Source organism: Echinops telfairi, unplaced genomic scaffold, assembly GCF_000313985.2.
Source record: "Echinops telfairi isolate 266 unplaced genomic scaffold, ASM31398v2 ScPeMD7_655;HRSCAF=1070, whole genome shotgun sequence".
Lineage (NCBI taxonomy): Eukaryota > Metazoa > Chordata > Mammalia > Afrosoricida > Tenrecidae > Echinops > Echinops telfairi.
The window spans coordinates 71928-84690 of NW_022104553.1; positions in this window are offsets into that span (position 1 = coordinate 71928).

The following is a 12763-nucleotide window of genomic DNA, read 5'->3' on the forward strand; positions in this document are numbered from 1 at the left end:
CTTGATCTGGGATGTTTTATTAATATACAATTTCTCTTCCATATAAAGCTCTTTCCTGTACATGTTTGAATGTCCATGGATTTGTTTCTCTAGTCGACCTGGCCTAACACAAGTATATTTCAGCTGTGAGTTTATTTCAGTTCCTTAAATCAGCTACAGGTGAGTTTGTGGTAAAGTCCGTTTCACCTACTGGAGTTTCTAAATCAGATGCATCTGGTATGGCCTATGAAGGATGCTGTGCACCTAGAAAGAACAGAGGCTAAAGTCTTCGTTGTCTATAGCAGGCAGCCTGAGTCACCAAAGGCTGTATTGAATTAGGTCAATGGTGTCCAATTAGGAACCTAATACCAAGCCTAATATGTTAAGCATTTTCCCAATGGAAAATTGTCCAAGGTTGTCCAAGTTGGCTTAATAAACCAACTGAGGTATAATCACCTTTACAAAGACATACCTGCCCCAGGCCCTACACGCCTCTAGACTTACATTTCCATTAAGGTTCACTAAACACCCTTGTAGGGAGAAGTGTTTGTTTATGTGAGTAACTATAGAACAATGTAACATAGCAGGAACTGATTGGTCTTCTCTACCCCCGACATGACCACTCCTAATCTCCTTGGACTCATGGCTCCTACATTCCTCATTCTGATTAGTAATGGACACTGGCAGCTGTTTTGAGTGATGGCCCACCAGCCACTGAGGCCCTAAAACCTTTGCTCTATCCATGTCATTAAGGTCAACATTACTGTGCTTTGAGGAGGTAGCACTTCCCCAGTTAAATTTTGAAAGCCTTCCAACCTTAGAGGCTCATTTTATGGAAATGACATCTGGCAATATTTCTCTGCTCTGAATGAAGTTTCCACTGGCTAACTTTTAAAAAGTGTATTATCTGTTTGTTCTTTGTAGTCTGTCCTTAGTCTTGAAGTTCTGCTTAAACCTGTTCATTAGGAATGATCTTGCTGATTTTTAAAATACTTATATAGCTTCTAGCATCACAGCTACATGCAAATCAGCAAATAGATAGATGAATGGTGGTGTATATAGATACAGAGATGTATATATGTAAATCCCACTGGAACAATGATTAAGTTCTGCTCTGTTAACTGAAAGGTTGGCAGTTTCAATCCATAAGCAAGTCTGCAGTGGAAAGATGTAGCAATATTCTTCTATGCAAATTTATAATCTAGGATAATTGATAAGGCTGTTCTACCCAGGCTATGAGTTGGAATCTGCTAGCTGGTAATGGGTTGGGTTTGACATGTGTATATATGGAGGTAAATAAAAACATATATCTCTACAGAGTCATTGAAACCATTATTCAACAAAAAACCCACCTAAATATGAAGCTATTCTTCCATGACATAGCTTTCCTCTAGGTCTATATACATCTGAAAGCAAAATTTCTATCTCTAACTCTTCCCTAAAGAATTCTGCAATCTTTAATTCACACAATATCAAAATTGCAGTTGGTCATTTTAGAGGAACTCAAATCATGTTCTTTTTCAACAATCTTTGAGTTTGGGGAACCAAAAGATGTCAGAGGGAGGAAATCAGGGCTCTTGAGTGAGTGGGGTAAGGTTTCCCGATGAGAACCTCAAAGGACAGTCCTTGCTAGCCTTGAAGAAAGAGCAAGTGTATTGTCAAGATGAAGACAAACTCCTCAATGCACCATTCCTTTCCTTTTACTCACCATTGCAGTTTTTAATTTTCTTAACTTCTTTTCATAAGAAAATCTACCAAGATTACCCATTTTGAAGTGCCCACCAAACAGGCACCATAACCGTCTGAGTCGGACACTCTGCCTTAAATTTAACTGTTTTAATTGGACCTCTCTTTTGAAGGCTTCTTAAGATTAAGACAAGATCTATTACTGAGAGAACTTGTCATCAGTCATCCCCTAACTACCGAGGCATATTGAAATATACTACTTTGTTGGAAATTAACTTGTGTTGTGTATGACTTAGAACCCTAACAGCAATGCTTTCGTCATTATTGTGTGTATATATATATATATATATAGGAGGGAGTACCCTCATAACCCCAGGATTTTCTTTCAAAGGTACGTGTGATAGTTAAGGTTTATTGTGGCAACCTGGCCAATAAACACATGGGGGATTAATTGAACAGCAGAGAGATAAATGGCTCTGTGAGCCTCTCCTGTCTGGTCTCTTGTTCTCTGGTTGTCAGACCTCTGTGCGACTGCTTTAGCTAGTTCTCAACCTCAGCGGGCAAGACAACTCAGCTTACTGGAAGACATCCCTGAGAAGCCAAATGGACCTACCCTCATGCTGTCCTGGAGAAGCCGCACGGAAACCCATGCCAGCACTCAGATGCTTACACACTCACTAATTCAGCTTTCCTCCTGCATTCGGTGTAATTGCGTGTGTTTTACAAGTTTGAGGAGGACTTTGTAGATTGGTGTTGGACATATGGGCTGTCGGACTTATGCGCGGACACGGGGTGGAGACGCTTTTAAAATACACACAAAACCTTATATAAAAAACTCTCTTATACACACATAAAAGTCTATAGAGATGTGTCTCTAGACTACACAAAAAAAAACACAATATACACAAAATCTAAAAAAAAAAACCTATCACCTTCAAAGTACTCTCCATTTCACTTACTACATCTGTAAAATCTGTGATTGCATTCTTGAAAACCGTTTTCAAACTCATCTGTTCAGATGGCTGACAGCACCTCCCTCATTATTTTCTTCACTGTCAAACGTTTCCTATGTCATCAATTCACTGTCCTTTCATGTCCATCTTCATTCTCAGAAATAAAAAGAGGTCACACAGAGCGAGGTTAGGTGCTGTTTTTTGCCCAAAACTGGTGCCCTGAGATGGCTGCATGAGCAGGTGCATTGTTGTGGTTGAAAAACCAGTCCCCGGAACTGCCACAAATCAGATCTTTTTTGTCAAGCGCTGTTAATGGTATCTCTTCAGAACCTCTAACTAGAAAGCTTAATTAACAGCCTGACCTCGTGGAATGAACTCCAAATGCACTATGAGTCGACGTTGTTGTCCATTCAGGAAGTTGATGGACATCAAGAATGAGGTTTGTCATCAATTGACATTTCACCTTTTTTGAAATGGGAAAACTACTCATTTTTCCCATAGCCCTGTCCTTGTAAGCTGTGTTTAACATCACAACTGTTTCTACGGCATTTTTCCCAAGCAGGAAACAAAATTTCACAGCGACACGCTGTTCTCTTAAATTGGCCGTCATAAAAAACAAGGTTCAAGCAAAATTTCTTTTACAAAAATTCACTGTGACCAGAGAGAACCTTACCAGGTGACACCACTGGGTGCACTAACTCAGAGCCAGTTGCTATGTACTACAAAAGCCCCACTCCACCCAGCACAATTGGGGTTTGTTTGTATCCCCTCATATGTAATCTATACACACAATATATGTATGTCAATGCTTAGAGGAATGAGACATACCTATTACACTGAAGGATTTGCCTTGGTTTTATATATTTTCTCCAAAGAATAATTCAAAATAAGGAAAAAGTTGAATCTGCCAACTCATTCTCAATTTGCTGATGTAAATCAAGGACAAGGTGCAAGTCTTAGATTGGAATTTTTAGCTTCTTGTCAGTCTGTGTCACAGCTTTAAGATCTCTATCTAGTGAAAAATTGGCAAAAATGGGCCTTAATACCAATTTGCAAAAAGAGAAACCCCTCACTGAGCTTCGGGAAGCGTCTTTATTTTCCCAATGCTCAGTACAACATCGCCTCAGAATTAGCCATAACAGTGATGAATAAAATGGTCCTTTATTAAATTAAATTATATTAACTTAAAGATGCTATATGTTTCTTTCCGGCTTCCAAGGATAAGTAGATTCTAACAGATCATAGGACACAACTTAGTTCAGGAGTTTCCAGAAAATTCCTCTCTTGAAAGACCAGCTAGATCTCATAGTTTGGGAGAAACAACTAAATTTCAGGGGAACAACTAAACTTTAGACTTAGACAAGGGGGCATGCCAATCTATCCGCATGACATTAAAGTTCAGAATCCTATAACCTTCATGAATATCTCATATCTCCACCTGTGCTTCTCATAGAGTGGGCCTTTATAACTACCTAGTGTGTGTGGGAAAAGAACATACTTGACACCTTCCCCAGCCCTAATAAATAAGAATCTTTGGGGGTAGGGCCAGGAGATGTGCATATTTGATCATCTCTGCTCCTAAGTATTATGCTGTTCAGGGTGAGAGCCTCTGGGAGAGCCTTGAAAAACACTAAGGAACAGTTCTGTTCTGTTGTACAGGATAGCTATGAGTTGGAATAAAGTAGACAGATGGCAGTGGATTTAGCTAGGTTTTGATTGGTTTAATCTGTACCAACATAGGTAGAAGAATTCAGCCATTTTCTTCATCTGAAATCTTGACATGTGGGATGGATTATACAGGTTAGCTTCCACTTGTTAACTTTACATCCAAACTACAAGGCACTAGGTGAATGGTATGCATGATTAAAAGTCTAAATTACATTGAATTATAGTGATCTTGAAATAGTTTATTAACTATTTTCAGGGCAACTTTCTTCTAGCAAACACTATGCTGGACAATGGAAAATCACAAAAAAGAAGTCATGGTACCTGTCTGCAAACATCAGAGAAATAAAAGGGAAGGCAAATAACTCTACTTACTATGTTGAATGCAAATATGGATTCCTGCACAGAGGACTCCCAGAAGACAAAAAAAAATCAATCAGCATTGTACATTTTTTAAGATTTCTGATTTTGTAGTGTAATTTATATAAACAAAACACTTGTAACCTAAGGGCACAGCTCAATGAATTTTCACATGCATGAATGACGCAATGGCTAGTATTTGTCTGCTAACCAACATGTTGGTGGTTTGAATCCACCAGCTTCCCTCCAGAAGAAAAGTCTTTGTGATCTGATTCCATGAAGTTTACAGCCTAGGAAACCCTATAGGTAGTTCAACTCTGTCTGTCACATGGGATCACTATATGTCAGAATTGACTCAATGGCACACAACAACAACAAGTATCTATTTTAGCCACTGCCTAGATTAAGATTGGAACATTTACAGCACTCCCAGAAGACACCTCAGTTAATTAAAACAAACAAACAAACAGTTGAGGCATCAAAAGTGTGAGATTCAAGTAGAACTGTGCTTCACAGGGTTTCAATAACTGACTTTTCAGGGTTATGTCACCTAACCTTTCACTCAAGGTGTCTCTGAGTGGATTCCAACCACAAACCATTAAGTAAATAGTCAAGCGAGTTGGACATATTCAGCACTCAGGGACTTCTTACTGTTAATAAACAAAAAAATCAAACCCATTGCCATTAAATCAGTTGTGAGTCATAGTGACCTTGCAGGACAGAGTTGACCTACTCCCATAGGGTTTCCAGACTTGGAAGTCTTCATAGAAGCAGACTGCCATATCTTTTACCCATGGAGTGGCTGCTGGATTTGAACTGCCAACCTATTGGTTAGGAGCTGAATGCTTAACAATGAAACCACTAGAGCTCCTTAATAATCAAGAACTCCTCAAAAACATAACCACTATTTAGATCTCTCTTACCATACATCCATTTGGGCTGTTTTTAAAAACCATTTTATAAAATTGAATCACATAGTCTGTATTATTTTATTTATTTATTTATTTATTTATTTATTTATTTATTTATTTATTTATTTATTTATTTATTTTAGTCTGTATTATTTTATATTTGGCTACATTCAATCAATATCATGATGCCAAATTTCATTCATTCTGTTCCAGTTTGTAGTTTCATCTGCATTGCGCTACAGTATTACATCGTATGAGCAAGTTTATACCAACTTACTCATTCTACCACTGAAGGCCATTTGGTTATTTTCAGCTTGGTGCTATTATGAATAAAGCTGCTATGGGAAAAATTGCACATGTCCTTTTTAAATAAGTATGAATATTCAAATCTGATTCATATAAAGATTCCACCTATGAAATTTCTAGGACACGTCCTTATCTTTGTATGAAATCACCAATCGGTTTTCAAAGCTTGCCATTGTTGGTTGATGTAAAGTTAATTCTAACTTTAGAGAACCCCTAGTATGTGGAGCAGAATTACCATTCTGCACAATAGAACTGCCACTTCAAAGCTGTCACCTTCAAGTAGCAGACTACCAGGCCTGTCTTCTGAGGCACCTCTGAGTAGGTTCAAATTACCAACTTTTCAGCTAGTGGTTTAGTGCTTAACTGTTTTCATCACCCCAAATTGTAGCATTTTCCATTTTCAGGAGCCATGTATATGGGCTTCAGTTGTTCTACAGCCTTGCCAACACTTGCTTGTGTACATGTGTGCTTGTTTGCATAGGATTTTTTGTTAATGTCTCAATTAATGATTTGTTTTTCCACTTCTATCAGAAGTAATGATGCGGAGTAACAGCATATACTGCTGACTATTTGGCATGCTTACTTTATGAAGTACTGCTTCAAGGCTTTGCTTTTTAAAAAAAACAGATTTCTTATTGATTTGCAGAAGTTAAAAATACTCTAGATAACAAGTAATTTGTTGGATGTATGCATTGCATATATCTTCCTCCAACACAAGGCTGTCTTCACTCTCTTTTATTGATGTCTTTTGATGAATATACCCGTAAATACTTTATTTCAATTTATTAAAGTTTAATTTGTTGGCATGCATTCTCCATTCTTTCTTCCCATGGTCCTGACTCACTGCCTGGTACTTGACGCTTCTTTAACCCTGTCAGCTACTTACATCTGATAAGACAAGGAAAAGACAATTCCTTTATTTGAATCTCGTAGACATAAATTACTTATGACGATGAACAGGCCTGATAATTTAGTTTTGATTTTTATTTCCTTAAACTCCAATCAAAACCTTGGACAATAACCCTAACACTATGGAGCCAATCCCACTGCTGTTCAATAATGTACTGAACTGCTTCACCTTCCCATCACCCTAGGTATAGTCCATTCCTTTCTCCCCCATGCCCTCAGAGCATCTGCTCTTAAATTGCTGGTTTTTAATTTTTCTGGGACTATCACTGTTTCTCTTGGAGAATCACACTGTTGTGTTGTTCCACTGCTCTTGAAGGTAGGGAGAATGTCCCTTCTCATGATTTCATTGAACTGGGCTAGTCCCTACGTTAAGTGACCAGCTCGCTTTTGGAAGGGGCCCTAAGAGGTTGCCAGTCTTATTCTTTGAGGTGCAGAGTGTCCTTTGCCATGGGACTTGTAACTAATTCCTATGAGATGAGACTAGACTATGTTTGAATTTGCTAATGTGGGCCATTATAAAGAAACCAAGTAAGTTAAAATATGGTTCTGGTGGCTGTCGGTACATTACTTCTCATTCCTAGTGTAATTTCCATCAGACCTTTCTCCTCTGACACCCACCATCACAGTGACTGGCTTCCTTAGATTCTGGCTCCAATATGGCAGCTTGTTGGAATACAGACCAAGCAGAAAATTGTCATAAAAGCATTAACCAAAACCAACTCCAAGCACTGTCCAAGTTTTTGTCCCCAAGCCATTCTTCTTGACTGGTGGCCGTGGAGGACACCCATGAACATGGACATCAGAAATATCTTCCAGGCACTCATGAGGAGGTATATTCTAGAACCCCTTTCCTCTTCTTTTTCTCATTGGTAGGTGTGGAATTTTGACAAAGCATTTTTTTGTTTGAAAGATTAGCAGAGTGTTTCCCCACATGCCTAGTGGTGACATGTCTTTGTTATCCCTGTATTACAGGTTCACAATTTTGCTCATTCTCTTGAAAACCAAAGCAGGGTGTCAGATGTGATAAGTGCACCAACATGGGAGAAGTATGATAACTGCTTTGGGAGTGTGTGGTGTGTGTGTGTGTGTGTGTAAAACAAAAGACTTGTCTTTTGTCACGTGCTTGGCCTCCTGGACATTTTAAAACTGTACCTTTCAATGTGTTCATCTGGGTAATTGATATTTTTCTTCCTTTGACAATTTTTTAAAAGACACAGAAACCCATGTTTAAAACAACAAAATATTTTTACATTGTTTTGCATTGTGTACAAGTGAGCTCCCTCCCCCCCACACACCCACATCTTCATCACACAAGTTGATTGAAAAGATGAATTCCTGGTAAATATTCCGACCATGCATCACACCACAGAAGATAGCAAGCACCGAGCATTTGGGGTGTTCCCTTGGGTGCTGTTGGCTCTGAGGCTCACTCATGAGTTGATGTGTCGTTTGCCTGAACTTCGAGGCTTTTCCAAATCCTCTCAAACTGGATGTCCATGAAACCCAGGAGACATTGCCATCTGTCTCCTTTGCAGGATTCATGGAGGGGAGGGGTACACGATACTGGCATTTGAAAGTTTTAGGCTCCTATTTTGAATGCTATCCATTTAATAAAACATGGGCATTTCTTTCTTAGTTCATTGTTCCCTCGTGTTCATTTTTAAGGGAAATGTAATCCTGGGGTTTCTGCATCACTAGATCCTATGTTGTGAATATGCAACTTGAAATTCGTTATTCAAGACTTTTTAAAAAAATGTTTTAGAAATACCTATTAACGAATATGCCAGTCTGGCTTGGAGCTCTGAGTCGATGAATTCAGAGCGGGCTCTAAAATTAGTCATAAAATACTGCCAGGCTGGTTTGAGAGGGAAAGCAAAGCAAAGCAAAGAAAAATGTCCAAATGGCTTCTCGGTGCTCTTCAGCCATTTCACAACTCTGTGTGGTCAAGGCCGTTGATGTCCAGGGCTCCAAGGCTCTTCACCACTGTGGGGTCACGTGGAATGTCTTCTTTCAGAACGTACACTTCACACAGCTGCAAAGGGCACAGTCCTCTCTGGCTTTCTAAGAGAGTGTGTGTGGAAGGACTTTGACTAATGAGATCATTTCTTGCCTACTTTCCATAGAATCCTAAATTTACAATCCTTCCAACCCAACTCAGATCTTTGTATTTACCACAATTGTACTTTAAAAATACTTTTGTATCATTGTCTCTATAAATCTTGTCAGATTTGAAGTGCTGGTCAATTTGGACAAATATGTGACTGGCACAGCCAATTTTGCCAGACAAGCTAAGTGCTTGCCTTCAATGTGAACCTACCCTCAAATACATGTTACCATCTTCCCTCTTCTATCCAAAGCACAGATGACCAGCCAAACAAAGGGCCCTCTTAAGCCATTTACTCAAAATTCCCAGGATAAACGGTGCCTTTCACAGTTATGTTGTCTCATCAAGAAGGAGATTCTGCAAATTCTATCAAGGGACCTGGTCTTTTGGGAATTTGTTTTTCCTGCTTAGTGGGCATAATAGCAATGATCTCATTCTGATCCATAAAGCTGGTCTGCTGCCTAAATCTCGTGTGTTCCGAAGGGCCTCAGAATGCTCCTGCATAAAGCAGCTGGGCCCTTAGAAACAAGGGTAGACGTGGTATATATGTGTATAGGCAGTGCCTTTGACTTCTCTTTCCTAATGTTAGGGTGTCTCAGGGTTCTACTTTATAGGTACACTAGGTTTCAGCACATATGTTAGTTGTTCCCTCTCGTGATGTTTTCCTGTTTATTCCAACCCCCACCCACAATCTCCTTCCAGGTTAGGCTACATGCCGCAACACGTCCGTGACTGTGTGTTTTGTAATTGTCTGCATATTGTGAAGTGCCTCTGCCTCTCAGGTGATGGGGAGCTTCATCTTGCTGTCCTTCGCACCAGACTCAGTTGTAAGTGATAGCCCACACACTCACTGACTGCATGGAGTTGATGCCAACGCAGCAGCCCTATCAGATTTCAAGGCTGCGGATCTTGAAGAAGAGAGAGCCTTCTGTTTCTCCCTCACAGAAACTGCTGTGTCCAAAGTGCTGGGCTTTCATTTTGCAGCCCAATGTGTAATCCACTCTGCTCTCAGGGCACTTGCAGCTCATAAAACCATGCCCAAACCGCATGGGATGAATGCATGCCTGCTTGTCAGATGGCCATGCCATGTGGGCCCTAGCCAGCCTTCTACTTCATGGATGACCTGGAGGACTCCTATTACCATTCATGACAACGGAACCAGGCCTGATCTCTATTGGAGACTGAGAACACTGATAACTGATCAGAGACCAGGCACATAAGAGCCAATTCCAGGAAACAGCCTAAGCTGGGAATGCTAGGGATCAGACTCTCTGCTCTTTTGATCTCCAGGGGCTGACTTTGCATCAACAGGTCATTGGCAGAGAAGAAGCCTTCCTTGTTCTCTAGTTTATTGTAAGGGTGTATTTGACAAAGGGACACACTTCTTTCAGCTTTCCAATCCTGATATTAAAAAGGTGGAGTTGTTTCCTACAGTCAATCATACATTTCAGAACATATGATTGAGACAATCTGATGAGCTTAATTGGTTCCCAATTTGAAACTACATGCCCTAACACCACAAAACAACTCTGGTTGATAAATGGTTATGGACACAAATTGGGATCTGTGTATTTAAGGATGTGGAAAGTAGAGTGTTGTAGTACAATGATTTAGATAGAGATTAAAACTTTCTTGTTCCCTTGAAATGGAAAAATGTCTGTCCTTACATTCTCATCTCAGCACTTATCCAGAGGTAATGCTATTTCTCCTGGCATCCATTTCGGTCAATTTAATTTCTGTTTGTATGATCCTTAGCCCAACTATTTTTGTCTTTCCACTTTTGAGATTCTATCGCTATAGTTAAAAAAGTAATGCTTGATCCACAACCTTACAAAGTGGAGTCAATCATACCGGTTTCCCATATTCCCAATGGCATCATCTGGGAAACAAAGAAGGAAGGCGCTTCCAAAAGAACACTTCCCAACCTTTTCTTTATAAAGAAATATTACCTGAAAAGCGCTTAGTAAATTCCCTGATAGGTCTACTCTTCAATTGGTTCATTTATGCTATGTATTTATCTCATTTGCTTTTTCATTCATTCAACCTATTTGTAGCATGTTTCAGTGTTGCTTCAAGATTAAAATAGGGTGATTTTCATAAGTAGATTATTATCAGGGCTTTCTGCTTAGTCTGTGTGAGTCTGAAACCTCCCCAGAAACCTGCTTAGCATAACGCCAACACAGAAACTTCCTCTGACAGAAAAGTGATGGCTACACTTGAGGTGCATTGGCCATAAATTGAAACCAGGTCTTCTTCATGGAAGACAAACATTTTATCACTTTACTTCCATTAAACTTGGACTGAAGTGAAAATAAGCGGTAGTGATGCTTTTACAGTGTATTATGTGAAAGTCACGGTCTATAAAAAGTATTCAGTACGTGTTAAAAATTCTCTAGACTATTTGACTGTTTATCCCTTTGGATGGGGCTCCTAGTTCCTTGCTCTCCAATACTCCATGGCATAAAATAAAAAAATAAACCAATAAGCAGAGAATTGTTCTCGCTGCTATCGAGGTGGTGACACTTCATAACAACTCTATAGGACAGAGCAGAACTTCCCCCAGTGAGTTTCCAGTACTGTAACTCTTCATGGGAGTAGACAGCATCAACTTTCTCCCGAGGAGTGGCTGATGGCCTTGAACTATTGAACTTGCACTTAGCAGGTGAACATAAGCACTACACCACTAGGACTCCATTGCTACCTCAGAAGGAAGAAATAGTCTTTGTTTAAGTCTTCTTCTTTAGTCTGTATCCTCCAGCAAAAGACTTTCCCTAAGAATGTTGCCTAAAGTTAGCTTTTTCGACTTTTGTAGTTTCTCATTTTCTATTACAAAAATAATCTACAAATAGTATAGAAATTAGAATCTCAAAAGAGGTAGAAAGTAGAGGACAAAACGCTCAATTTTTCTAAAAGAACTGCTGTAAACCTTTGATTACTCTCTTTTCTATTATTTAAGAATCTATCAGGAATATGCTGTTGCCACTAAGCATCATGAAACATTTTTTATTATTGTAAATTATTCATATTATCTTAAGGGATAAGCCATGCATTCAGATGGAATGTTATTTATTTATCGTCTATTGTTTAACTTTAGCTTCTTTTCCTAGCTCTTTTAAACAGTACTGTCATAAACATCTCTGTATATGACTACTTTATATAATTCAGATTTTAAAAAAAATTAAAAGTGTAGTTTCTGGATCAAACATGTCCACACATGTTCAGTTTTGATACCACTGATACTTATTTCCAACAAGATTTTTGTCAATGTATGCTTCTAAAAGTAAACATGTTAGGTGCCTTTAAGTCGGTTCCTATTCTTATCAACTGTATGTACAACAGAAACACTGCCTGGTCCTGCACCACCTTCACAATTGTTGCTCTGTGTGAGCCCATTGTTTCAGCCACTGTGTCAACCCATCTCCTTAGCTGTGTAAATTCATCAGAAGTAGCAGACATGCTTAAGGACACAGAATCTGGGTTAAGACTGCTTCGGTCTAGGTACTCTATCTGATGCTTATTGTGTGGCCTTGAGCATGTTAATCTCTTTATGCCCACTTTTTCATTTGTAGAATGAGGATAAATTCTTCCTTTTAATGAGAATTAGATAAACTCTTTTGGGTAAAAAGGTTAGAATATGCCTGGCATATGGTAAATACTTAGTACTACCTATCACCTTCCTATCTACTATCACAGGTAAGACTAAGGTGAAAGATAACCAATGAAAATCCCCAAAGTAATCAGTGGAAAGGTCTAGGGGGCTGGTCCCAGCCCCAAATACTAAGTGGATGCCTGCCCCTCCCCTGAGAAGAATTTATCTCAAAGGATGGCACTGAATCTGCAGCTTCGGGGGAAGGATATATCTGACTAGAGGACACAGGAGCAGATGACGG